We start from the raw sequence: 26,280 nt of genomic DNA, 5'->3' as shown, positions 1-26,280 counted from the left end.
TTCATTGTCATTTGTTTCTAGAAATTGTTTGATTTACCTTTTGATTTCTTCGGTAACCTGTTGGTTATTTATGGCATATTGTTTAATCTCCATGTGTTTGTGTTTCTTGCATTTTTTTTTCTTGTAATTGATATCTAGTCTCATAGCATTGTGGTCAGAGAAGATGCTTGATATGATTTCAATTTTCTCAAATTTACTGAGGTTTGATTTGTGACCCAAGATGTGGTCTATCTTGTAGAATGTTCTATGTGCACTTGAGAAGAAAGTGTATTCTTCTGCATTCGGATGGAATGTCCTGAAGATCAATGAGATCCATCTTATCTAATGAATCATAATGTATCATTAGACTTGTGTTTCCTTATTAATTTTCTGTTTTGATGATCTGTCCATTGGTGTGAGTGGGGTGTTAAAATCTCCTAGTATTACTGTGTTATTGTCAATTTCTCCTTTTATGTCTGTTAGTGTTTGTCTTATGTATTGAGGTGCTCCTACGTACGGTGCATAGATATTTACAATTGTTATGTCTTCCTCTTGGATCGATCTCTTGATCATTACATAGTGTCCTTCCTTATCTCTTGTAATATTCTTTATTTAAAGGTTTATTTTGTCTGAAATGAGGGTTGCTACTCCAGCTTTCTTTTACTTCTCATTTGCATGGAATCTATTTTCCCATCCTCTCACTTTCAGTCTATATGTGTCTTTAGGTCTGAAGTGGGTTTCTTGTAGACAGCATATGTATGGGTCTTGTTTTTGTATCCATTCAGCCAGTCTGTGTCTTTTGGTTGGAGCATTTAATCCATTTACATTTAAAGTAATTATTGATATATGTGTTCCTATTGCCATTTTCTTAATTGTTTGGGGTTGATTTTGTAAATCTTTTTTCTTCTTTTGTATTTCTTGAGTATATAAGTCTGTTTAACATTTGTTGTAAAGCTGGTTTGGTGGTACTGAATTCTCTTAACTTTTGCTTGTATGAAAAACTTTTGATTTCTCCATCAATTTTGAATGAGACCCTTTCCAGGTACAGTAATCTTGGTTGTAAATTTTTCCATTTCAGTACTTTAAATATATCCTGCCATTCCCTTCTGGCCTGCAGGGTTTCTGCTGAAAGATCAGCTGTTAAGCATAGGGGGTTTCCCTTGTACATTACTTATTGCTTTTAACCCTTGCTGCTTTCAATATTCTTTCTTTGTGTTTAGTCTTTGTTAGCTTAATTAGCATATGTGTTGATGTGTTTCTCCATAGTTTTATCCTGTATGGGACCCTTTGTGCCTCTTGGACTTGATTGGCTATTTCCTTTCCCATGTTGGTGAAATTTTCAACTATAATCTCTTCAAAAATTTTCTCATTCCCTTTCTTTTTCTCTTCTTCTTCTGGGACCCCTATTATTTGAATGTTGGTGTTTTTGATATTGTTCCAGAGGTCCCCGAGACTATCTTCAGTTCTTTTCATTCTTTTTACTTTTTCTGCTCTTCAGAAGTTATTTCCACCATTTTATCTTCCAGCTCACTGATTCATTCTGCTTCAGATATTCTGGTATTGATTCCTTCTAGAGTATTTTTGATTTCAGTAATCATGTTGTTTGTCTCTCTATGTATATTCTTTAACTCTTCTAGGTCTTTGTTAATTGATCCTTGTATTTTCTCCATTTTGCTTTCAAAGTTTTTTATCATTACTATCATTATTCTGAATTCTTTTTCAGGTAGTTTGCCTATTTCCTCTCCATTTATTTGGACTTCTGTGTTTCTAGTTTGTTGCTTCATTCGTGTAGTATTTCTCCGCCTTTTCATTATTATTATTATTTTAACTTCTTGTGTTTGAAGTCTCCTTTTCCCAGGCTTCAAGGTTGAATTCTTCTTCCTTTTGGTTTCTGCCTTATAACTTTGGTCCAGTGATTTCTGTAAGCTTCTTATAGGGTGAGATTTGTGCTGAGTTTTTGTTTGTTTGTTTGTTTTTCCTCTGATGGGCAAGGCTGAGTGAGGTGGTAATCCTGTCTGCTGATGATTTTGTTTGTATTTTTGTTTTGTTTGCTGTTTAGATCAATCTGATTTCGGTGTTGACCATCTGGTGATGTCCATGTGTAGAGTCTTCTCTTGTGTTGTTGGAAGAGGGTGTTTGCTATGACCAGTGCATTTTCTTGGTAAAACTCTATTAGTCTTTGCCCTGCTTCATTCCGTATTGCAAGGCCAAATTTGCCTGTTACAACAGGTGTTTCTTGACTTCCTACTTTTGCATTCCAGTCCCTTATAATGAAAAGGACATCTTTTTGGGGTGTTAGTTCTAAAAGGTCTTGTAAGTCTTCATAGAACCATTCAACTTCAGCTTCTTCATCATTACTGGTTGGGGCATAGACTTGGATTACTGTGATATTGAATGGTTTTCCTTGAAAATGAACAGAGATCATTCTGTCTTTTTTGAGACTGCATCCAAGTACTGCATTTCAGACTCTTTTGTTGACCATGATGGCTACTCCATTTCTTCTGAGGGATTCCTGCCCTCAGTAGTAGACATAATGGTCATCTGAGTTAAATTCACCCATTCCAGTCCATTTTAGTTCACTGATTCCTAGAATGTCGACATTCACTCTTGCCATCTCCTGTTTGACCACTTCCAATTTGCCTTGATTCATGGACCTGACATTCCAGGTTCCTATGCAATATTGCTCTTTACAGCATCGGACCTTGCTTCTATCACTAGTCACATCCACAACTGGGTATTGTTTTTGCTTTGGCTCCATCCCTTCATTCTTTCTGGAGTTATTTCTCCACTCATCTCCAGTAGCATATTGGGCCCCTACTGACCCGGGGAGTTCCTCTTTCAGTATCCTATCATTTTGCCTTTTCATACTGTTCATGGGGTTCTCAAGGCAAGAATACTGAAGTGGTTTGCCATTCCCTTCTCCAGTGGACCACATTCTGTCAGACCTCTCCACCATGACCCACCTGTGTTGGATGGCCCCACAGGCATGGCTTAGTTTCATTGCGTTAGACAAGGCTGTGGTCCTAGTGTGATTAGATTGACTAGTTTTCTGTGATTATGGTTTCAGTGTGTCTGCCCTCTGATGCCCTCTTGCAACACCTACCATCTTACTTGGGTTTCTCTTACCTTGAACGTGGGGTATCTCTTCACGGCTGCTCCAGCAAAGTGCAGCCACTGCTCCTTACCTTGGATGAGGGGTATCTCCTCACTGCCACCCCTCCTGACCTTGAACGTGGAATAACTCCTCTAGGCCCTCCTGCAGCCACCATTCCTTGGACATGGGGTTGCTCGTCTCATCTGGTCCCATCACTCCATGGGAAATATATGGGGAAACAGTGTCAGACTTTATTTTTTGGGGCTCCAAAATCACTGCAGATGGTGACTGCAATGATTAAAAGACGCTTACTTCTTGGAAGGAAAGTTATGACCAACCTAGATAGCATATTGAAAAGCAGAGACATTATTTTGCCAACAAAGATCCATCTAGTCAAGGCTATAGTTTTTCCAGTGGTAGTGTATGGATGTGAGAGTTGGACTGTGAAGAAAGCTGAGCACCAAAGAATTGATGCTTTTGAACTGTGGTGTTGAAGAAGACTCTTGAGAGTCCCTTGGACTGCAAGGAGATCCAACCAGTCCATCCTAAAGGAGATCAGTCCTGGGTGTTCTTTGGAAGGAATGATGCTAAAGCTGAAACTCCAGTACTTTGGCCACCTCATGCGAAGAGTTGACTCATTGGAAAAGACTCTGCTGCTGGGAGGGATTGGGGGCAGGAGGAGAAGGGGAAGACAGAGGATGAGATGGCTGGATGGCATCACTGACTCGATGGACGTGAGTCTGAGTGAACTCCGGGAGTTGGTGATGGACAGGGAGCTGCGACAGGCATGCTGCGATTCATGGGGTTGCAAAGAGTCAGACATGACTGAACGACTGAACCGAACTGAACTGCTGTTTAGATGAGGTGTCCTACACAGGGTGCTATTGGTGGTTGGGTGATGCCGGGTCTTGTATTCAAGTGGTTTCCTTTGTGTGAGTTCTCATTATTTGATACCCCCTAGAGTTAGTTCTTGGAGAAGGCAATGGCACCCCACTCCAGTACTCTTGCCTAGAAAACCCTATGGACAGAGGAGTCTGGTAGGCTGCAGTCCATGGGGTCGCTAAGAGTCGGACATGACTGAGCGACTTCACTTCATTTTTCACTTTCATGCATTGGAGAAGGAAATGGCAACCCACTCCAGTGTTTTTGCCTGGCGAATCCCAGGGACAAGGGAGCCTGGTGGGCTGCCGTCTATGGGGTCACACAGAGTCGGACACGACTGAAGTGACTTAACAGCAGCAGCAGAGTTAGTTCTCTGGTAGTCTAGGGTCTTGGCTTCAGTGCTCCCACTCCAAAGGCTCAGGGCTTGATCTCTAGTTTTGAATGCGTCTATATATTCTTTTCTGCTGGTCAGTTACTCCTATTCGCTCTCAGCTGGTGTTCTGCATGCACTTCTGTGTGTGAATGTGTATTCCTGATGTATCTTGTGCTGTGAAGTGGGACAGCAATCACATCTCTTAGGGGTTTAGTTTTCTTCCAGACCTCTTCATTGGCACTGGGGAAGGCAAATTTTTCTTAGGTTCAGTTCAGTTCAGTTTAGTCACTCAGTCGTGTCCAACTCTTCGCGACCTCATGAATCACAGCACACCAGGCCTCCCTGTCCGTCACCAACTCCTGGAGTTCACTCAAACTCATGTCCATCGAGTCAGTGATGCCATCCAGCCATCTCATCCTCTGTCGTCCCCTTCTCCTCCTGCCCTCAATCCCTCCCAGCATCAGGGTCTTTTCCAATGAGTCAACTTTCACATGAGGTGGCCAAAGTACTGGAGTTTCAGCTTCAGCATCAGTCCTTCCAATGAACATCCAGGACTGATCGCCTTTAGAATGGACTGGTTGGATATCCTTGCAGTCCAAGGGATGCCTAAGAGTCTTCTCCAACACCACAGTTCAAAAGCATCAATTCTTGGTCATGGTGTATGATCTCTTTAATGTGTTGTTGGATTCTGATTGCTAGAATTTGTTAAGGATTTTTGCATCTATGTTCATCAGTGATATTGGCCTGTAGTTTTCTTTTTTTGTGGGATCTTTGTCAGGTTTTGGTATTAGGGTGATGGTGGCCTCATAGAATGAGTTTGGAAGTTTACCTTCCTCTGCAATTTTCTGGAAGAGTTTGAGTAGGATAGGTGTTAGCTCTTCTCTAAATTTTTGGTGGAATTCAGCTGTGAAGCCGTCTGGACCTGGGCTTTTGTTTGCTGGAAGATTTTTGATTACAGTTTCAATTTCCGTGCTTGTGATGGGTCTGTTAAAATTTTCTATTTCTTCCTGGTTCAGTTTTGGAAAGTTGTACTTTTCTAAGAATTTGTCCATTTCTTCCACGTTGTCCATTTTATTGGCATATAATTGTTGATAGTAGTCTCTTATGATCCTTTGTATTTCTGTGTTGTCTGTTGTGATCTCTCCATTTTCATTTCTAATTTTATTGATTTGATTTTTCTCCCTTTGTTTCTTGATGAGTCTGGCTAATGGTTTGTCAATTTTATTTATCCTTTCAAAGAACCAGCTTTTGGCTTTGTTGATTTTTGCTATGGTCTCTTTTGTTTCTTTTGCATTTATTTCTGCCCTAATTTTTAAGATTTCTTTCCTTCTACTAATCCTGGAGTTCTTCATTTCTTCCTTTTCTAGTTGCTTTAGGTGTAGAGTTAGGTTATTTATTTGACTTTTTTCTTGTTTCTTGAGGTATGCCTGTTTTGCTATGAACTTGTATGAGACAGCAAAAGAGACACTGATGTATAGAACAGTCTTATGGACTCTGTTGCAGAGGGAGAGGGTGGGAAGATTCGGAAGAATGGCATTGAAACATGTAAAATATCATGTATGAAACGAGTTGCCAGTCCAGGTTCGATGCAAGATACTGGATGCTTGGGGCTAGTGCACTGGGACGACCCAGAGGGATGGTATGGGGAGGGAGGAGGGAGGAGGGTTCAGGATGGTGAACACATGTATACCTGTGGCGGATTCATTTTGATATTTGGCAAAACTAATACAATTTGTAAAGTTTAAAAATAAAATAAAATTAAAAAAAAATTTAACAGGCAACCTAAAAAAAAAAAAAAAAGCATCAATTCTTCGGTGCTCAGCTTTCTTCACAGTCCAACTTTCACATCCATACATGACCACTGGAAAAACCATAGCCTTGACTAGATGGACCTTTGTTGGCAAAGTAATGTCTCTGCTTTTTAATATGCTGTCTAGGTTGGTCATAAATTTCCTTTCAAGGAGTAAGCGTCTTTTAATTTCATGGCTACAATTACCATCTGCAGTGATTTTGGAGCCCAAAAAAATAAAGTCTGACACTGTTTCCACTGTTTCCCCATCTATTTGCCATGAAGTGATGGGACCAGATGCCATGATCTTCGTTTTCTGAATGTTGAGCTTTAAGTCAACTTTTTCACTCTCCATTTTCACCTTCATCAAGAGGCTTTTGAGTTCCTCTTCACTTTCTGCCATAAGGGTGGTGTTATCTGCATATCTGAGGTATTGATATTTCTCCTGGCAATCTTGATTCCAGCTTGTGATTCTTCCAGCCCAGTGTTTCTCATGATGTACTCTGCATAGAAGTTAAATAAGCAGGGTGACAATATACAGCTTTGATGTACTCCTTTTCCTATTTGGAACCAGTCTGTTGTTCCATGTCCAGTTCTAACTGTTGCTTCCTGACCTGTGTATAGGTTCTCTACAGGTCAGGTGGTCTGGTATTCCCATCTCTTTCAGAATTTTCCACAGTTTATTGTGATCCACACAGTCAAAGGCTTTGACATAGTCAATAAAGCAGAAATAGATGTTTTTCTGCAACTTGCTTGCTTTTTCGATGATCCAGCAGATGTTGGCAATTTGATCTCTGGTTCCTCTGCCTTTTCTAAAACCAGCTTGAAATGACACTGAAAACACCATCTCTCAGAGTTCACTGTCTTCCTGGATGCTCAGCAGCAATTCATATTTTTTGCTGAGTGTCAGAAGCTTTAAAGTAGAAAGTTCAGACAAAGGAAAACATATTTTTAGAACTTACATTTAATCTTCATAATATTGCTAGAGCGTACTACGTAGCAGTTGACTTCCATCCTTAAAGAAGCTTTTTCCTTAACTGTTTTTATTTTTAAAGCAGGTCTGGTACATTTATCTTCCACCAATGCAAAGATTTGCTATATCAACTACTGCTTTGGGTTGCCTTTTCTTGGCCCTTAATTTTATTTTTTTGCCTACACTGTTGCTGTGGAAGTCCCCTTTGGTCTTAAATTTTAGAGATTAGATTCCTTATTTCCCCACTACTATAAATATCTGGCTCACCCTTTCAGAAGCTCCTCTTGTTATTCCTCAGTTTTCCAAATCTGCCTTCAAATGAAGTCTACTACCTCCAGGATCGATTCCAGAAGTATCTAGTGGCATCCCTTTGCACTGGGAATGGAAGTTAGGTACACTTTCACTGGCTTTAAAGATATATATATATTTGTGGTATCTGGAGGAAACTCTTCTTATCAATGTTTTATGTAGTTAATAAATGCACCACACCCAAAGGCTACTACTTTAGGAATTGAAAGATAACTATTGCATTCTTTGAGGTTAGACTTCAAAATCTAATGCTTTTCTTGTCTAAAATCTGATGTCTCTCTTAAAAAAAAACAAACATCAAGTCATCTGATAGAATTTCAGATGCTGCCCAAAGAACCCTATCCTTGTTAGGATTTGGAATTATAATAATTCACAAATAATAAGTCGTGTTAGGCTCTGGAATCTGGGCAATATTCCCAGAGTCAATGGTGATATTAATGGGCAAATTCTTATCTTTGATTAAGCAATTGTTTTGGTTGAATTGTTGCCATCCATACTGGCATTCACACTTGTTAGCATGTATTTGCAGAGACTAGGCAAGATCCAGAAATAACACTTCCAAGCATACATACGAACAGATAAAATTACTATCATTTTATAAATAAACAAGAATAATAGAGTTTGATATATCTTCATTGTCTAACCTTGCAAGTTGTCTTCCTTTGTGGATCTAGGTATAAACTTTTTTTTGGCAGTGTAATTTCTGGTAATATTTATGTTCACAAGTTTTCTGATACATAGATTAATTTTATAATCAGAAAAAGCTTATCATAGTATATTGCTAAATGAAAACAATTATAAAATAGTAACAGACGGTGCTATTTAAAAATATACATATATAAAAACTCTAAGATAACAGAATGTAAAGTAATTCCACTTGAGTAATGGAATTATAAATTTTATTCATTATTTCCTAAATTTCTTATAAAAAACATTACTTTGGTAAAATGAACTTATGTTAAGGGGAGTGGAAGTTCTGGCATGCATTACCAGGAAGAGTGTCATACCTCATGATCTCAACTAGCTTGACCTGTGGCTATGTGGCTACTTCCCATCCTAGTTTTTCTTCTCATTTTTTCACCCCTCCCCACAACATATCTAAATCTGCTCTTTTTACTGCTTAGCTCTGAAATCCCCCAGAAATGGTTCAGGCTACCCTCATAGTCAAGGTGAGAGATGTGGAACAACACTAAGCTGTGGCATGAGAAGTGGAGAGACAGGCTTGGCTGGATTGTGGGGATTTTTCTAAGGTGGAAGATTTTAGACTCTGGTGGTAAAGGAGAGGGAAGAGCAGAGATTTTTAATCTGGGCAGCTGGCTGGATGGTGGCGGGAATACAGGAAAGGTGCAGGTGTAGACAAGTTGAGTTTGCACAGCCACAGTCCTGGGGGTGATGTGCAATAGGTGGTTAGGTATGTGGATGCTGAAAGTTTAATAAAGGTCTAGATTTGGGCATGATGAATGCAGGGGTGAGTAGTACTGAAATCATGGAGTGGGTAAGGTCAGCCACAAATGACAGAAAAGAGTAAATCAGGTTGATAGAATCTTGGGGATTCTCCCTTTAAGAGGTAAGGAGAACTCTTAAAAAGGGAGGGTAGGCAGCAACCAGACTTCAGTGGCTGAAATAAATGAATTAGGAGAGTGGAAACAGAAAATATTTAGATATCTCTAAACTGATGGTCTACCAGGCTTCTGTAAAATACGGAATTTGTTGTCAGGATTTAAATTAAGTAAACTTCTCATAAATCTGGATTTCTGGCTTTCCTCAAGAAATAAGGAGATTCAACAACACTGGACAGTTATTTCAATGTGGCAATAACCAGCAGGAATCATATACAAGCTACTTCATAGTTCTTAGATATAAACCTTTTAGAAAGCAAAGCAAGGCAAGTCTAAACAGTGAACTGAAGCAAAACAGATAGGATTTTATCTTCAGTTTTGAAAGCTGATTTTATGACCTAGTGACTCAGGTATATCCACACACTGTGGTTTAACACCTGCTTTTACCTTGTGTATTTCTCAGCAAAACCTTTGTCCAGGCTGGAATTTTGCTCCCACTCCTTGTTCCCCTGTCACTAATGTAATGTTATGCCAGTAACATTTTCTGTGACTCAGTTTTAATCACATCTTCTAAAACTTTTCTCACTCTTCCCTCACATTGTCCTACAAGCTAGAAGAAAACAAAGCAAGGCTGCATGCCTTTATCCCCATCCAAAAAAAGTGAGCAGTTTCCTTGGTTCCTAGAGATGGGACATTGTACTGTGGAAGAAGTTATTCAAATATTTATTAAATTATGTAAGTGAGACAAAACAACAGCATCAAAAAGTTACCTGATAAAATGGAAGTCTTCCCTGTACTTTCTTCATTTTGTTTTTCTTTGCTGCTGTTGCTTAAATTTTTAAAGAAACAGCATCGGGTTATAGAGGAAAGAGCAGTCATAGCTATGGCTCTGTGAGTTGGGGACTTAAGTTCTGGTCCTGGCTCCACCATGTACTCACTTCCTAGCTGTGTGACCTTGAAGAAGACTGGCTTTGAGTGTCACTTCCTTCATCTGTAAAACAAGGAGTTTTAGACCAGTCCTGCAGTTTTTAATGGTACTCAGTGGACTAAAAAATGTGCTTTAGTGGTTCTAGAAATATCTGACGCTAATTTCATGGATTCTGGACTACATAGTTCTAAGACTACATACTCATCCATAAATCCAATAAAAAATTCCTTTCTTCTAATCCAAATTGTTTCATTGTTTTTAGTGGCTGACATTACAATCTTCTCTCTTTTTAAAAATGTCCTGCAGTTTCATAATTAATATGTCAAGATGTATATTTATTTCTTTTGTTTTTTAAACCCACATTGGGATTTTTAGATCTCAGGATTTGAGTCTCTCAATAATTCTGGAAAGTTCTCAGCCTTTATTTCTTTAAATATCACTTCTTTCTTATTCTACCGCCTTTTAAAATTCCAACTAGATACACATTAGACTGTTTCATCCTGTTCTTTCAGTTTCTTAGCCCCTTTTAAGTATTCCTTGACTATATTCCAAGGAATATTTTCAGGTATATTTTCTAGTTTATTGACTCTTCATTTGTGTCTAATCTGTTTAATCAATACACGGAGCTATAATTTCAACAATATGTTTTTCATTGCTAGATATTCTATTTGGATCTTTTTCATATCCATTTGTTCTTTGTTCATGTCTTCAATCTTTTTAGAACACTACCTAAACATATTAAAATCAGCTGTTGTATATGTCATTTGTGATTGTCCTAATACATAAAGTCTTGGCAAGGTGGTTTCTGCTGTCTGTTCCCTTTTGTCTCTCTCAACATGGTGCCTACTATTCTTGTTTGCTTAACAAATCTTGGCTGCAAATAACTAATTCATCTGGGAAATTTTTTTTGTTTAAATGTTTTGCAGCTTGGGATGCAGTTCATAAGATTCATCAAGATAAGATTTGAGTTTGTCTTTCCAATATGACTTGGGATACTAGCAACCTACAACCATTTTATATTTAATTCTATATTTCAGGCTTTTGGAAGCACACAGGTACTGAGTATGATTTCAAGCTGCAAAGATTTGTGGGGGCTGATTTTTCATGTTGTTGTTGTTCAGTTGGTGGGTCATGTCCAACTCTTTGCAACTCTATAGTCTGTAGCATGCCAGGCTTTCCTGTCCTTCACAATCTCCCTGAGTTTGCTCAAACTCATTGTCCACTGAGTCAGTAATGCTATCTAGCCAGCTCATCCTCTGTCACCTGCTTCTCTTCCTGCCCTCAATCTTTCCCAGCATCAGGGTCTTTTCCAATGAGTTGGCTCTTCGCATCAGATGGCCAAGTAGTGGAGCTTCAGCTTCAGCATCAGTCCTTCCAAAGAATATTCAGGGTTGATTTTCTTTAGGATTGAATGCTTTGATCTCCCTGCTGTCCAAGGGACTCTCAAGAGTCTTCTCCAGCACCATAATTCAAAAGCATCAATCCTTAAGCACTCAGCCTTGTTTATGGTCCAAATCTCACATCTGTTCATGACTACTGGAAAAACATAAGGTCTGACTGTAAGAACCTTTGTCAGTAAAGTAATGTCTCTGCTTTTTAATACACTGTCTAGGTTTATCATAGCTTTCCTTCCCAGAAATAAGTGTCTCTTAAACTTCATACCTGCAGTACCAACCACAGTGAGTTTGGAGCCCCCAAAAATAAAGTCTGTCACTGTTTCCATTGTTTCCCCATTTGTCATGAAGTGATGGGACCAGATGCCAGGATCTTAGTTTCTTGAATGTTGAGCTTTAAGCCAGCTTTTCCACTCTCTTCTTTCACCCTCATTAGGAGGCTCTTTAGTTCCTCTTTGCTTCCTGCCATTAGAGTGGTAACATTTGCAAATCTAAGGTTGTTGATATTTCTCCTGGCAATCTTGATTCCAGCTTGTGAGTCACCCAGCCTGGCATTTATTTTGCATGAAGTACTCTGCATATAAGTTAAATAAGCAGGGTGACAATATACTGCCTTGATGTACTACTCCTTTCCCAATTTTGAACCAGTCTGTTGTTCTATGTACAGTTCTAGCTGTTGCTTCTTGACCTGCATACAGGTTTTTCAGGAAGTAGGTAAGATCTAGTATTCCCATCTCTTTAAGAATTTTCCACAGTTTGTTGTGATCTACACAGACAAAGTCATTAGCACAGTCAATGAAGCAGAGGAGATGTTTTTCTAGAATTCCCTTGTTTTTTTCTATGATTCAACAGATTGGCAATTGGCAATTTGATCTCTGGTTCCTCTGCCTTCTCTAAATCCAGCTTGTACATCTGAAAGCTCTCAGTTCAGGTACAGTTGAAACTTAGCTTGAAAGATTTTGAGTATTACCTTGCTAGAATGTGAAATGAGTATTACCTTGTTAGCATGTGAAATGAATATGGTAGTTTGAATATTCTTTCTCATTGACTTTCTTTGGGACTGGAATGAAAACTGACCTTTTCTAGTCCTGTGGCCACTGCTGAGTTTTCCAAATTGTTGGCATATATTGAATCCAGCACTTTTTTTTTTAATATAAATTTATTTAATTGGAGGCAAATTACTTTACAATATTGTATTGGTTTTGCCATATATCAAAATGAATCCACCATGGGTGTACACGTGTTCCCCATCCTGAAACCCCCTCCCACCTCCATCCCCATACCATCCCTTTGGGTCATCCCAGTGCACCAGCCCCAAGCATCCTGTATCATGCATTGAACCTGGACTGACGATTCGTTTCACATATGATATTATACATGTTTCAATGCCATTCTCCCAAATCATCTCACCCTCGCCCTCTCCTATAGAGACCAAAAGACTGTTCTATACATCTGTGTCTCTTTTGCTGTCTTGCATACAGGGTTATCGTTACCATATTTCTAAATTCCATATATATGCATTAGTATTGGGGGCAGGAGGAGAAGGGGATGACAGAGGATGAGATGGCTGGATGGCATCACTGACTCGATGGACGTGAGTCTGAGTGAACTCCGGGAGTTGGTGATGGACAGGGAGGCCTGGCGTGCTGCGATTCATGGGGTCGCAAAGAGTCAGACACGACTGAGCGACTGAACTGAACTGAACTGAAATGATACAGCAACCTCTTCCAAAATGGCTTAATCATACAGAATCATACAGTGACTGATCTGATCTGATCTGATACTGTATTAGTGTTTTTCTTTCTGGCTTACTTCACTCTGTATAATAGGCTCCAGTTTCATCCACCTCATTAGAACTGATTCAAATGTATTCTTTTTAATGGCTGAGTAATACTCCATTGTGTATATGTACCACAGCTTTCTTATCCATTCATCTGCTGATGGATATCTAGGCGTGAAATAGTACCTCACTGTGGTTTTGATTTGCATTTCTCTGATAATGAGTGATGTTGAGCATCTTTTCATGTGTTTGTTAGCCATCTGTATGTCTTCTTTGGAGAAATGTCCGTTTAGTTCTTTGGCCCATTTTTTGATTGGGTCGTTTATTTTTCTGGAATTGAGCTGCAGGAATTGCTTGTATATTTTTGAGATTAATTCTTTGTCAGTTGCTTCATTTGCTATTATTTTCTCCCATTCTGAAGGCTATCTTTTCACCCTTCTTATAGTTTCTTTTGTTGTGCAGAACCTTTGCTTTTATTTCCAATATTCTGGGAGGTGGGTCATAGAGGATCCTGCTGTGATTTATGTCGGAGAGTGTTTTGCCTATGTTCTCCTCTAGGAGTTTTATAGTTTTTGGTCTTATGTTTAGATCTTTAATCCATTTTGAGTTTATTTTTGTGTATGGTGTTAGAAAGTGTTCTAGTTCCATTCTTTTATAAGTGGTTGACCAGTTTTCCCAGCACCACTTGTTAAAGAGATTTTCTTTTCTCCATTGTATATTCTTGTCTCCTTTGTCAAAGATAAGGTGTCCATAGGTGCATGGGTTTACTCTGGGCTTTCTATTTTGTTCCATTGATCTATATTTCTGTCTTTGTGCCAGTACCATACTGTCTTGATGACTGTGGCTTTGTAGGAGAGCCTGAATTCAGGTAGGTTGATTCCTCCAGTTCCATTCTTCTTTCTCAAGATAGCTCTGGCTATTTGAGGTTTTTTGTATTTCCATACAAATTGTGAAATCATTTGTTCTAGCTCTGTGAAAAATACTGTTGGTAGGTTGATAGGGATTGCATTGAATCTATAGATTGCTTTGAGTAGTATATTCATTTTCACTATATTGATTCTTCTGATCCATGATCACGGTATATTTCTCCATCTATTAGTGTCCTCTTTGATTTCTTTCACCAACATTTTATAGTTTTATATATATATATATGTCTTTTGTTTCTTTAGGTAGATATACTCCTAAGTACTTTATTCTTTTCTTTGCAATGGTGAATGGAATTGTTTCCTTAACTTCTCTTTCTATTTTCTCATTATTAGTGTATAGGAATGCAAGGGATTTCTGTGTGTTGATTTTATATCCTGCAACTTTACTATATTCATTGATTAGCTCTAGTAATTTTCTGGTGGAGTCTTTAGGGTTTTCTATGTACAGGATCATGTCATCTGCAAACAGTGAGAGTTTTACTTCTTCTTTTCCAATTTGGATTCCTTTTATTTCTTTTTCTGCTCTGATTGCTGTGGCCAAAACTTCCAAAACTATGTTGAATAGTAGTGGTGAAAGTGGGCACCCTTGTCTTGTTCCTGACTTCAGGGGAAATGCTTTCAATTTTTCACCATTGAGGATAATGTTTGCTGTGGGTTTGTCATATATAGCTTTTATTATGTTGAGGTATGTTCCTTCTATTCCTGCTTTCTGGAGAGTTTTTATCATAAATGGATGTTGAATTTTGTCAAAGGCTTTCTCTGCATCTATTGAGATAATCATATGGCTTTTATTTTTCAATTTGTTAATGTGGTGTATTACATTGATTGATTTGTGGGTATTGAAGAATGATTGATTTGTGGGATAAAGCCCACTTGGTCAGGATGTATTATCTTTTTAATGTTTTGTTGGATTCTGATTGCTAGAATCTTGTTAAGGATTTTTGCATCTATGTTCATCAGTGATATTGGCCTGTAGTTTTCTTTTTTTGTGGCGTCTTTGTCACGTTTTGGTATTAGGGTGATGGTGGCCTCATAGAATGAGTTTGAAAGTTTACCTTCCTCTGCAATTTTCTGGAAGAGTTTGAGTAGGATAGGTGTTAGCTCTTCTCTAAATTTTTGGTAGAATTCAGCTGTGAGGCCATCTGGACCTGGGCTTTTGTTTGCTGGAAGATTTCTGATTACAGTTTCAATTTTCATGCCTGTGATGGATCTGTTAAGATTTTTTATTTCTTCCTGGTCCAGTTTTGGAAAGTTGTACTTTTCTAAGAATTTGTCCATTTCTTCCACGTTGTCCATTTTATTGGCATATAATTGCTGATAGTAGTCTCTTATGATCCTTTGTATTTCTGTGTTGTCTGTTGTGATCTCTCCATTTCCAGTTCTAATTTTATTGATTTGATTTTTTCCTTTGTTTCTTGATGAGTCTGGCTAATGGTTTGTCACTTTTATTTATCCTCTCAAAGAACCAGCTTTTGGCTTTGTTGATTTTTGCTATGGTCTCTTTTTGTTTCTTTTGCATTTATTTCTGCCCTAATTTTTAAGATTTCTTTCCTTCTACTAACCCTGGGGTTCTTCATTTCTTCCTTTTCTAGTTGCTTTAGGTGTAGAGTTAGGTTATTTATTTGACTTTTTTCTTGTTTCTTGAGATATGCCTGTATTGCTATGAACCTTCCCCTTAGCACTGGTTTTACAGTGTCCCACAGGTTTTGGGTTGTTGTGTTTTCATTTTCATTCGTTTCCATGCATATTTTGATTTTTTTTTTAATTTCTTCTGTGATTTGTTGGTTATTCAGCAGCGTGTTGTTCAGCCTCCATATGTTGGAATTTTTAATAGTTTTTCTCCTATAATTGAGATCTAATCTTACTGCATCGTGGTCAGAAAAGATGCTTGGAATGATTTCAGTTTTTTTGAATTTACCAAGGCTAGATTTATGGCCCAGGATGTGATCTATCCTGGAGAAGGTTCCGTGTGTGCTTGAGAAAAAGGTTGCCATTGACTTTATTGTTTTGGGTTCGAGTTTATACACCCTTTTTTGTGTTTCCTGTCTAGAGAAGATCCTTTAGCATTTGCTGGAGAGCTGGTTTGGTGGTACTGAATTCTCTCAGCTTTTGCTTGCTTGTTTGTAAAGCTTTTGATTTCTCCTTCATATTTGAATGAGATCCTTGCTGGGTACAATAATTTGGGCTGTAGGTTGTTTTTCTTTCATCACTTTAAGTATGTCCAGCCATTCCCTCCTGGCCTGAAGAGTTTCTATTGAAAGATCAGCTGTTATCCTTATGGGAATCCCCTTGTGTATTATTTGTTGTTTTTCCCTTGCTGCTTTTAATATTTGTTCTTTGTGTTTGATCTTTGTTAATTTGATTAATATGTGTCTTGGGGTGTTTTGCCTTGGGTTTATCTGTTTGGGACTCTCTGGGTTTCTTGGACTTGGGTGATTATTTCCTTCCCCATTTTAGGGAAGTTTTCAACTATTATCTCTTCAAGTATTTTCTCATGGTCTTTCTTTTTGTCTTCTTCTTCTGGGACTCCTATGATTCGAATGTTGGGGAGTTTAACATTGTCCCAGAGGTCTCTGAGATTGTCCTCATTTCTTATAATTCGTTTTTCTTTTATCCTCTCTGATTCATTTATTTCTACCATTCTATCTTCTACCTCACTAATCCTATCTTCTGCCTCCATTATTCTACTATTTGTTCTCTCAAGAGTGTTTTTTATATCATTTACTGCATTATTCATTATATATTGACTCTTTTTTATTTCTTCTAGGTCCTTGTTAAACCTTTCTTGCATCTTCTCAATCCTTGTCTCCAGGCTATTTATCTGTGATTCCATTTTGTTTTCAAGATTTTGGATCATTTTCACTATCATTACTTGGAATTCTTTATCAGGTGGATTCCCTATCTCTTCCTCTTTTGTTTGGTTTGGTGGGCATTTATCCTGTTCCTTTATCTGCTGGGTATTCCTCTGCCTCTTCATCTTGTTTATATTGCTGTGTTTGGGGTGGCCTTTCTGTATTCTGTCAGTTTGTGGAGTTCTCTTTATTGTGGAGTTTCCTTGCTGTGGGTGGGATTGTATGGGTTGTTTGTCAAGGTTTCCTGGTTAGGGAAGCTTGTGTCAGTGTTCTGGTGGGTGGAGCTGGATTTCTTTTCTCTGGAGTGCAGTGAATTGTCCAGTAATGAGTTATGAAATGTTTGGGCAGCCTGTATATTGAAGCTCAGGGCTATGTTCCTGTGTTGCTGGAGAATTTGCGTGGCATGTCTTGCTCTGGAACTTGTTGGCCCTTGGGTGATGCTTGGTTTCAGTGTAGGTATGGAGGTATTTGATGAGCTTCTGTCAATTAATGTTCCCTGGAGTCAGGAGTTCTCTGGTGTTCTCAAGATTTGGACTTAAGCCTCCTGCTTCTGGTTTTCAGTCTTATTTTTACAGTAGCCTCAAGACTTCTCCATGTATACAGCACTGCTGATAAAACATGTAGGTTAAAGATGAAAAGTTTCTCCACAGTGAGGAATACCCAGAGAGGTTCACAGAGTTACATGGAGAAGAGAAAAGGGAGGAGGGAGATAGAGGTGACCAGGATGAGATGCTGCTAAGTTGCTTGTCGTGTCTGACTCTGTGCGACCCCATAGATGGCAGCCCACTGGGCTCCCCCATCCCTGGGATTCTCCAGGCAAGAACACTGGAGTGGGTTGCCATTTGAGGTGGAATCAAAAGAGGAGAGAGGAAGCTAGCCAGTAATCACTTCCTTATGTGTGCTCCACAGTCTGGACCGCTTAGAGATGTTCATGGAGTTATATAGAGAAGAGAAGAGGGAGGAAGGAGACAGAGATGGCCAGGAGGATAAAGGGGGTGGGGATCAAAAGGAGAGAGACAGATCCAGCCAGTAATCAGTTCCCTAAGTGTTCTCCACCATCTGGAACACACAAAGAGATTCACAGAGTTGGGTAGAGAAGAGAAGGGGGAGGGAGGAGATAGAGGTGACCTGGTGGAGAAAAAGGAGAGTCCAAAGGGGGAGAGAGCAGTCAAGCCAGTAATCTCACTCCCAAGTGAAAATGGGTACTGAAGATTGGGTTTTTAAAGGTACAAAATTGATAACAAATACCAAAAGTCAAAGATTAAAAATCTAGAGTAGAGTTTAGATTTTCAAAAATACAATATTAAAGAAAAAAAGTCACAAAAATTATAAAATATATATATATATGAAGTTTGTTTTAAAAAATAGGGTCTCTCTCTCTTTTTTTTTTTGCAAAGTAATAGTAGATTACAAAAATGAAAATTAAAGGAGTAATAGAGGACTTAAAAATTAAAAAAACTTTTTTAAAGATTAAAGAATGATAGTAAAAATAGCAAAAATATATCTAGGACTTTCTCTGGTGTTGTTATGGGCAGTGTGGGGTCAATTCATTTTCCGATAATTCCTTAACCCAGCATAAATTTTCAAGATCTATAGGCCCCTTCCTATGTAGTCAGTACTAACTAGGGTTTTAATCATTGCACCTGTCACTTTCAAGGAGGTTCCCTCTGTTTTAGCTTCTTCTGTTTGCTGGTCTCTTCAGTGTCTAATTTCCTCCCTGACACAAGGGGGTGGTGGTAGACACTTTTTTAGGTTCGCTTGTTCAGTCATGCTGTGGGGAGGGAGGGACGCTGCAAACAAATAACACTGGTGTGTGCTCACAGTGTCTCAGCCACACTGGGTTTATCCCCACTCACAGCATGTGTGGTTTTCCAGTCTACACTGCTTAGGCTCTAGGTTGTTCTGCCGGGAACCGTCTGAGGCCAGCCCTGGGTTGTATGTACTTCCCAGGTCTAAGCCACTCAGGTTCAGGTACTTGGGTAGTCCTCAGAGGTGCAGACTCGGTTGGGCCTGCATTTTGTGCCCTTCCCAGGTCTGAGCAGCTCAGGTGACCAGGTGTTTGGCGAGCACGGTCGCTGTGACTTATTGCCTCCCTCATCCCTGCCACTTGGCTTTCTGGGTGTACAACAGGCACACCTTCTCAGATGGATGTTGACCGTGCAAGAAGTCTTGGTTAGCAACAAAGCCTGTTTGCATTTGGTAGATAATGCCTCTCTGGGGCCATGATTGCCCCTTTCCGGCTCTGGCTGCCCTCGCCTGCCTGTCCTTTGTTCTGTGAGCAGGCCTGACAGTGTCTTAGGTTAGGGCTTTTCACATAGCTCTAATCAGTCCTTTGTTCTGTGAGCGGGCCTGGTGGTGTCTTAGGTTAGGGCTTTTCGCACGATAGCTATCCCACAGTCTGGTTTGCTTTCCCAAGTTAGTTTCCTCAGATTGCCCTTGGGGCATTCAGGCCTGGTCCTTACTCTAAGCAATGTAGCCCGCTTCTCCCTGCCCAGCCCCTGCTTGCTAGTGGCAGGTGCAGGCGTCTGCACTGCTTCTCCACTGGGGGAGTTACCATTGGGCATGTAATCTGTGGATTTTAAGTATTTATTTATTTTTCCTCCTGTTTATGTTGCCCTCTGTGGTTCCAAGGCTCACCACAGACTCAGTAGTGAGAGTGTTTCCTCTCTTTTTTAAGACTCTCTTCCCGGGACAGAGCTCCATCCCTACCTCTTTTGTCTCTCTTTTTATCTTTTATATTTTTTCCTACCTCCTTTCGAAGACAATGGGCTGCTTTTCTAGGTCCCTGATGTCCTCTGCTGGCATTCAGAAGTTGTTTTGTGGAATTTACTCAGCGTTCAAATGTTCTTTTGATGAATTTGTGGGGGAGAAAGTGGTCTCCTCGTCCTATTCCTCTGCCATCTTAGGACTGCCCCCCAAGTGCAGCACTTTAAAAGAATCATCTTTTAGGATTTTAAACAGCTCAGCTGGAATCCCATCACTTCCACTAGTTTTTTTTTTTTTCACAGTAAAACTTCCTGTGGCCCACTTGACCTCATACTCCAGGATGTCTGGCTCTAGGTGAGTGACCAAACCACTGTGGTTATCTGGTCATTAAGATTTTTTCTGTATAGTTTTTCTGTGTATTCTTGGCACCTCTTCTTAATCTCTTCTGCTTCTGTTAGGTCCTCACCATTTCTGTCCTTTATTGTGCCCATCTTTGCATGAAATGGTCCTTTAGTATCTCTAAATAAAGACCTCTCTAGTCTCTTTCATTCTATTGTTTTCCTCTATTTATTTGCATTGTTCACTTAAGAAGGCTTTCTTATCTCTTCTTGCTATTCTATGGATCTCTGCATTCAATTGGGTATATCTTTCCTTTTCTCCTTTGCTTTTCACTTCTTTTCTCAGCTATATGTAAGGCCTCCTCAGACAACCACTTTCCCTTCTTCCATTTCTTTTTCTTTGGGATGGTTTCAGTCACCACCTCCTGTACGATGTTAGGAACCTCTGTCCATAGTTCTTCAGACATTCTGTCTACCAGATCTAATTCCTTGAATCTATTTGTCACATATGTGAGACATGAGGTGGGGAAACCAAAGGGAATAAAACAATACATTGAACTGAATAATTCAAAATGTTGATCACACTAAAACCACAGAGCCAGAGACTAAACAAAGTCAGCTTCTTTAAATGCTTTAGAACAAGCACTGACCCAAGAACAAGAAGACCTGGGTTCTATCAGGTTGAGTCATATAAAAGTGTTATTTTTATAGGTCAAAATTCAGTAGTGCCAGTTTCATAATGCTCAACCCACAGTTCCTGCTACACCACTCTGTGGTGATCTTTGGGATTTGGATAGGGCTTCCACATCTGTCCAGCTGGTGATGCCTGCCTTGCCTAGTTTGTAGGGTTTCTGCAAGGACCTATACAAATTATACAACATTTTATTGAGTGTCTGCTCATGAGTAGTTGCTTGGAAAACAAAAGATGACTAAGGTATAATGTTCGTTCCCAAGGAGCTAACAGCCAATGGAGGAAACAAAGAGAAACAACGTTGGATATGATAAGCAAGTAAGGAAGGAAGCAATAAATTCCATTGGATTGGTAGACAGAATCATTTCAATTGAGCTCTAAAGGTTAAGTAGAAATTTCCCATGTAAAGGGGAAGAGACAAATTTAGCAAGAGGAATAACTTGAACAAGGCATGCAGGTGTGAAAGCGCATGGTAACTTGAGGAACAGTAAATCATCCAGTGGGTCTAAAATGTACAGGGTAATGAGGAAGAGGGTGTGTGAGACCAGAAAGTTTGAAAGGGTGGGTCACACCAGGGTATAAAAATGATTGGATAAGATGCATCTAGAGGAACTGTAAGAAAGCATAGAGTGTTTTACAAATGCTGTTATTTACCTTGAATACATAAAAGAAAGTTTCCCTGAAAACTCACATCATCCCTTCCCTGAAAACTCATAAAAGATTTGGCTTGAGTCATAGACTGATTTGCCAGATTTCTTAATAGAGTGTTTCCTCTCCCTAGGCGGCACGTAGAAATTTTCAGAGTGGTGGGGAAAGGAGAACAGGAAGTGATTCAGTTTGAGTGCTATCTCATTGTTGCCTTGCCCCCTTCTTCTGTATCAGTTCTCCCCCAAGAAAAAATTAAAGCCACCACAACCAATGGAGGAGAGGGTCAGTGTGAGCACACTTCCCTCTTATCTTTTCCCTTCTGCTTCCCTGTAAAATCTCTCAGAATTAAGGCATTCAGTGTTGCCAAGCTTAGTCATATTTTCCATTTCCCCTCTCTCCTACCAGCCAAGATCAATTTTGGGGTGCTGACTTCTTTCAATAATTTTCTGATACCCAACAATGGGTTAGTATAATTCCACCATACCCTCAGAGTTCCTCTGCACAAACAAGTACATGCAAGCCTGACAACACAGTGAATAGAATCGAAGGCCAGGGAATTCAGTTTCACCTTATTCTACCAATGGCTCCCATGGAATAAGAGAAAGAACCAAATGGACTTGATTTCAAATTCTGCCTTTGCTACTTACTGACTATGTGGCCTTTTGCAAGACAGTTAATCACTCTGAGTCTCTATTTCCTCACTTCTAAAATGGAGGAAATAATATCAAATACTGGTGATATGGTGACTATTATAAACAATGTATGTAAAACATGTGATCCACAGAAGATGCCCAAGATACTGTAACTGTTATCACCATTAGTGTCATTGCCACCACCATCATTATTAAGAGTCTGAACTAATGCAGACTCCCTGCTGGTCTCATTCCTTCTTTCTTCCTTCCCTCCATCTGTTCCTCACATGGCAGCCAGAGTACTCTTTAAAAAACTAAGTCATATTCCACATTACTTAAAACCCTTCTTTGGCTTCCCATTGCAGTTTGAATGAAATACAACTCCTTCCCCTGGCCTCCAGGGCCCAGCCCTACTTGGTTTCTTCCTCCTTCCTTCTCCAACCCCATTACATTATACTCTCCCAATTGCCCAACCTGCTCCAGCCACACTGGCGCTCTTAGTTCCCTAAAAACTGCAAGTTCTGTCAGGGCCTTTGCCCCTGGAGTTTTCTCTATCCAGAAGTCATCCTCTGTCCCCTCTCGGCCATATGTTCTTCACACCCTTTGGGCACAGCTTAAATGCCACCTTCTCTGACCACACTATCTTAGTACCATTCTAGTCCTTAAACTTCCTCATCAATCTAATTCTTATTTATCATATTCATAAATGATTTATTTGTATGGTTATTTTCTCAAAATATATCTCCCCCCAAAAGAATAAACTCCAGGAGGGCAGGAAGAAGTTTGCTTTATTCACTACTGTATCCCTAGCACCTAGCTGGGCACTAAAAAAGTGTTTGATTTATTATCGTTATTCCTAGCACTCTGTGCAGATACAAATCCATACTACTTGTGAACTCGGGACCTCAGAGAGGTTGGGATTTCTCTATAATGATTACTAGCTATATTTCTTTTCAAAGCATTTAACTACTTTCTAGGACATCAAAGATTAAACTTTCTATTTTCTGTATCATCCAAATTTTCCATAATGAACATATATTTTTAATAAAAATTTCTCTTAAACTCTGCATTTTAACAAGACTCCTCACTCCAATTTGATTAAATTCATTTATTTTAAAAGTAAAATTCACAAAGAGGAAAGAAAGACCAGCAGCCAACTTAACACTCTTAAGGGTATCGGTATTTTGGAAGAGAGAAATTGCTAATCAAAGAGCATCGCCTGACATATAAGAGACATTTACTGATTCAATAAACAATTTTCCATGTGATCAAATGTAGATTATATGACAAAGTAAAGTGAAAACTGTTGTGCAGTGTCCCACGGGTTAATGCTGATGGAATACACAGTCCCTGGCAACTAATGGGCACTCAGTATTTGTGGAATGTAGACTAAAGCAGACTCCCTGCTGGTTTCATTCCTTCTCTCTTCCTGCCCTCCATCTGTTCCTCACATGGCAGCCAGAGCACTCTTTAAAAAACTAAGTCATATTCCACATTACTTAAAACCCTTCTTTGGCTTACCATTGCACTTTGAATGAAATCCAACTCTGGATTGGATTTCAATCCAATCTGGAGCCTTCAGCCAGCCAAAGAAGCAATCATACACATGGCAACTTTGGAAATGACATTGCATACATTTTTGTTGTTGTTGTTGCTCAGAAATGAATTACCAACTAATGAATTTCTATTTAAGATACTATTCCTTGATTAAAATCTCATTTCAGGTTTTTATTTTACTTTTTTGTGATTTAGTGTTAGTCACTCAGTCGTATCCGACTCTCAGTGACCCTATTGACTGAGGCCAGCCAGGCTCCTCTGTCCATGGAATTCTCCAGGCAAGAATACTGGAATGGGTGGCGATTTCCTTCTCCAGGGTTTAGTGATTTAAATGTATGTCATTTCCTCTGGAATGTTCCTCTCCACTACACGTACACTCTTACCCTCTTCTTTCTCCTTCTTTCTTAAAAAGTTCCTTCTCTTTCCTTGTGTTGTCTAAAACATGGCTTTCCCCTGGTGACACCACTATTCTTAAACCCACTCTCTTTCATTGTGTGCCCATTTCCCAGCACCAATACAGGAAGCGGCACATTTCTCACTTTCCACTGCCCTTGGTAACCTCAACCCTGGGTCCAACTACTTATGTTAATGTCTTTCCATTCTTTTTACCAGGGATCCCAACATCCTTTTCTGTTTGAGCTGCCTCCTCTATCATCACCCTCAGTTGACTTCATTGCCTGTTTTAATGATTCTTTAGTCCTCTACACGGAGAAGGCAATGGCACCCCACTCCAGTATTCTTGCCTAGAAAATCCCATGGACGGAGGAGCCTGGTAGGCTCCAGTCCATGGGGTCGCTAAGAGTCGGGCACGACTGAGTGACTTCACTTTCACTTTTCACTTTCATGCATTGGAGAAGGAAATGGCAAACCTTCCAGTGGGCTGCCGTCTATGGGGTCGCACAGAGTCGGACATGACTGAAGCGACTTAGCAGCAGCAGTCCTCTACAGGGCTTTGCTGGTGGCTCAAGTGGTAAAGAACCCGCCTGCAATGCACAGATCACTCACAAAGCCTCATCCTGACCACCATTATCATCAGAACATATCCACCTCCAAGATAAGAACACTGGAATTCACCTGTTTATAATATAAAACAAGCGTCTGTATTTTTACTTCTCCCACTCCCATTTTTAAAACCTTTAGAAATTGTGCTAAAATGTAACAATAAATATAATACATCTGATCTTCATTTTAATCATTTTAAGTGTACATGAAATACACTGACATTAGTGAGCAACCATCATAATCCAGCTCCAAAATTTTTTTCATCTTCCAAAAATGAAGCTTGATATCCATGAACAGCATTATCTCATTCCCTAGTTAAGTCTTTTAAGCATATTTATATTCCCCTTAATCGCTGTAAAGCTTCTCACAACCTACTTTATGAACAAGAATCAAGCCATTTTACAAGATCCTCAAGTTCATGTTCCTAGACCTGACATTTCACATCTCCCCCATTCTCTCACTTTTCCTCCTCTCCTACACAAAGAAATATGCCTCCTCCTTTTCAAAGCTGACCTTCCACTAGTATTCTTTCCCCCTCTCTCTTCTGTCTCCTCTGGGACTTTGACATAGAAAACTATTTATATAGTTTTGATATAGAAAACTATATCAGTTTTCTCTTTCTCATTCACTACTTTCTCTCTACATTGAAATACACCTAGGAGTTTAATATTCTAATAAAAAATAATAATAATGTGTTAAGTTTTACTATGTTCTAGCTATTATGCTAAGTGCTTAAAATGTACCTCCTTATATAATTCTCATAAAAATCCCATGAGTTCAAAATATTATAAGAAAAAGTGTTATTATGAGGAAACTGAGGCTTTAGAGACATCACGTAACTTGCCCTAGACTTTTCACCTGACTAGTTAGCAGCATCCTCCCTTCTCCATGCTGCTGTCAAGATACCATTCTCTCTGCATTTCCCTTTCATTACTATACTTTTTTAAAAGTCTTTCTCCTTTCTTCTTCACACTGTGCAGTAAACTACAGTTTCCTACCATGTTTAAAGGACTCTCTCCAAGGCCTCTAATCTGCTACTTCTCTGCACTGCTCATCAAATGTTCCTTTTTGAGAGGATCTGCTTTCTTAGCCTTCATAATATGACCTGTTTTTTTTTTTTCTCCTTCTCTTTCTGATGTTCTTTGCTAACTCCTTTTCTTCTCTTACCCCTTATGCCGGGGACCAGCCCCGGCTGAACCAGGGTATTCGAAGGAGAGACGGCGTAGGCGAAGATCAGGAAACAATTGCTTAATTAAATGTTAATTAAGGATATAAAGAGTAATAGAATGAGGATAGCTCAGTAGGAAAATTCAGTGAAGAAAAGAGGCTGAAATAAGGATAGCTCAGTGAGGAAATTCAGTGGAGAAAAGAGGCTGAATAATTCAGCCAGAAGGTAAGAGAAAGAACGACATGGTGAGACCAAGTTTCGGTGAACAAGGCCCGCACTTTATTTTTCAAAGTAGTTTTTATACCTTAAGTTATGCACAGAGGATAATGGGGGAAGGGGTAGAGTCTTGCAGCAAACCAGGCTTTCTTCCTGCAAACTTATCATATGCAAAAGCTTAGGTGATTTGCATCATCTTCTGGCCCGGAGGCCTGTTAACATTTTAAGACCTTTTCTTCAGAAAACTTATTTTTCTCTAAAGGTGATTGGTCAGGAGCCACCCTCCAAAAGCATTAGATAAAGTTGCATTCGTACAGCGCAAAGGTGTGGTGGGCTACAAAAAGAATTAACTCAAGGGTCCCAGGTTACAAACATTAAAGCTACTATTTACACCAATTATATTAACCAATACACTGCCAGGGACACAGCAGGTAAGGGATATGGAAACTTAGCAGCAAACATTGGCCCAACAAGTGAAAATCCC

At 39.4% G+C, this 26,280-nt stretch overlaps 1 protein-coding gene across 5 annotated transcripts in view; it reads left to right on the top strand.

The window, feature by feature from the left end:
* The window catches only part of IL33 (interleukin 33), a 128,665-nt gene that overhangs the window by 67,859 nt on the left and 34,526 nt on the right, over positions 1 to 26,280 (top strand). For 3 of the 5 annotated variants that reach the window (XM_059888985.1, XM_024995527.2, XM_059888983.1), the window contains exon 2: positions 19,847 to 19,898. The gene's annotated coding sequence lies outside the window, so the exon portion shown is untranslated. 5 annotated transcript variants of the gene reach the window in all.

The sequence above is a fragment of the Bos taurus genome, chromosome 8, assembly GCF_002263795.3.
Source record: "Bos taurus isolate L1 Dominette 01449 registration number 42190680 breed Hereford chromosome 8, ARS-UCD2.0, whole genome shotgun sequence".
In the NCBI taxonomy this organism is placed as follows: Eukaryota; Metazoa; Chordata; class Mammalia; order Artiodactyla; family Bovidae; genus Bos; species Bos taurus.
This window is presented reverse-complemented; position numbering and strand designations above follow the sequence as displayed.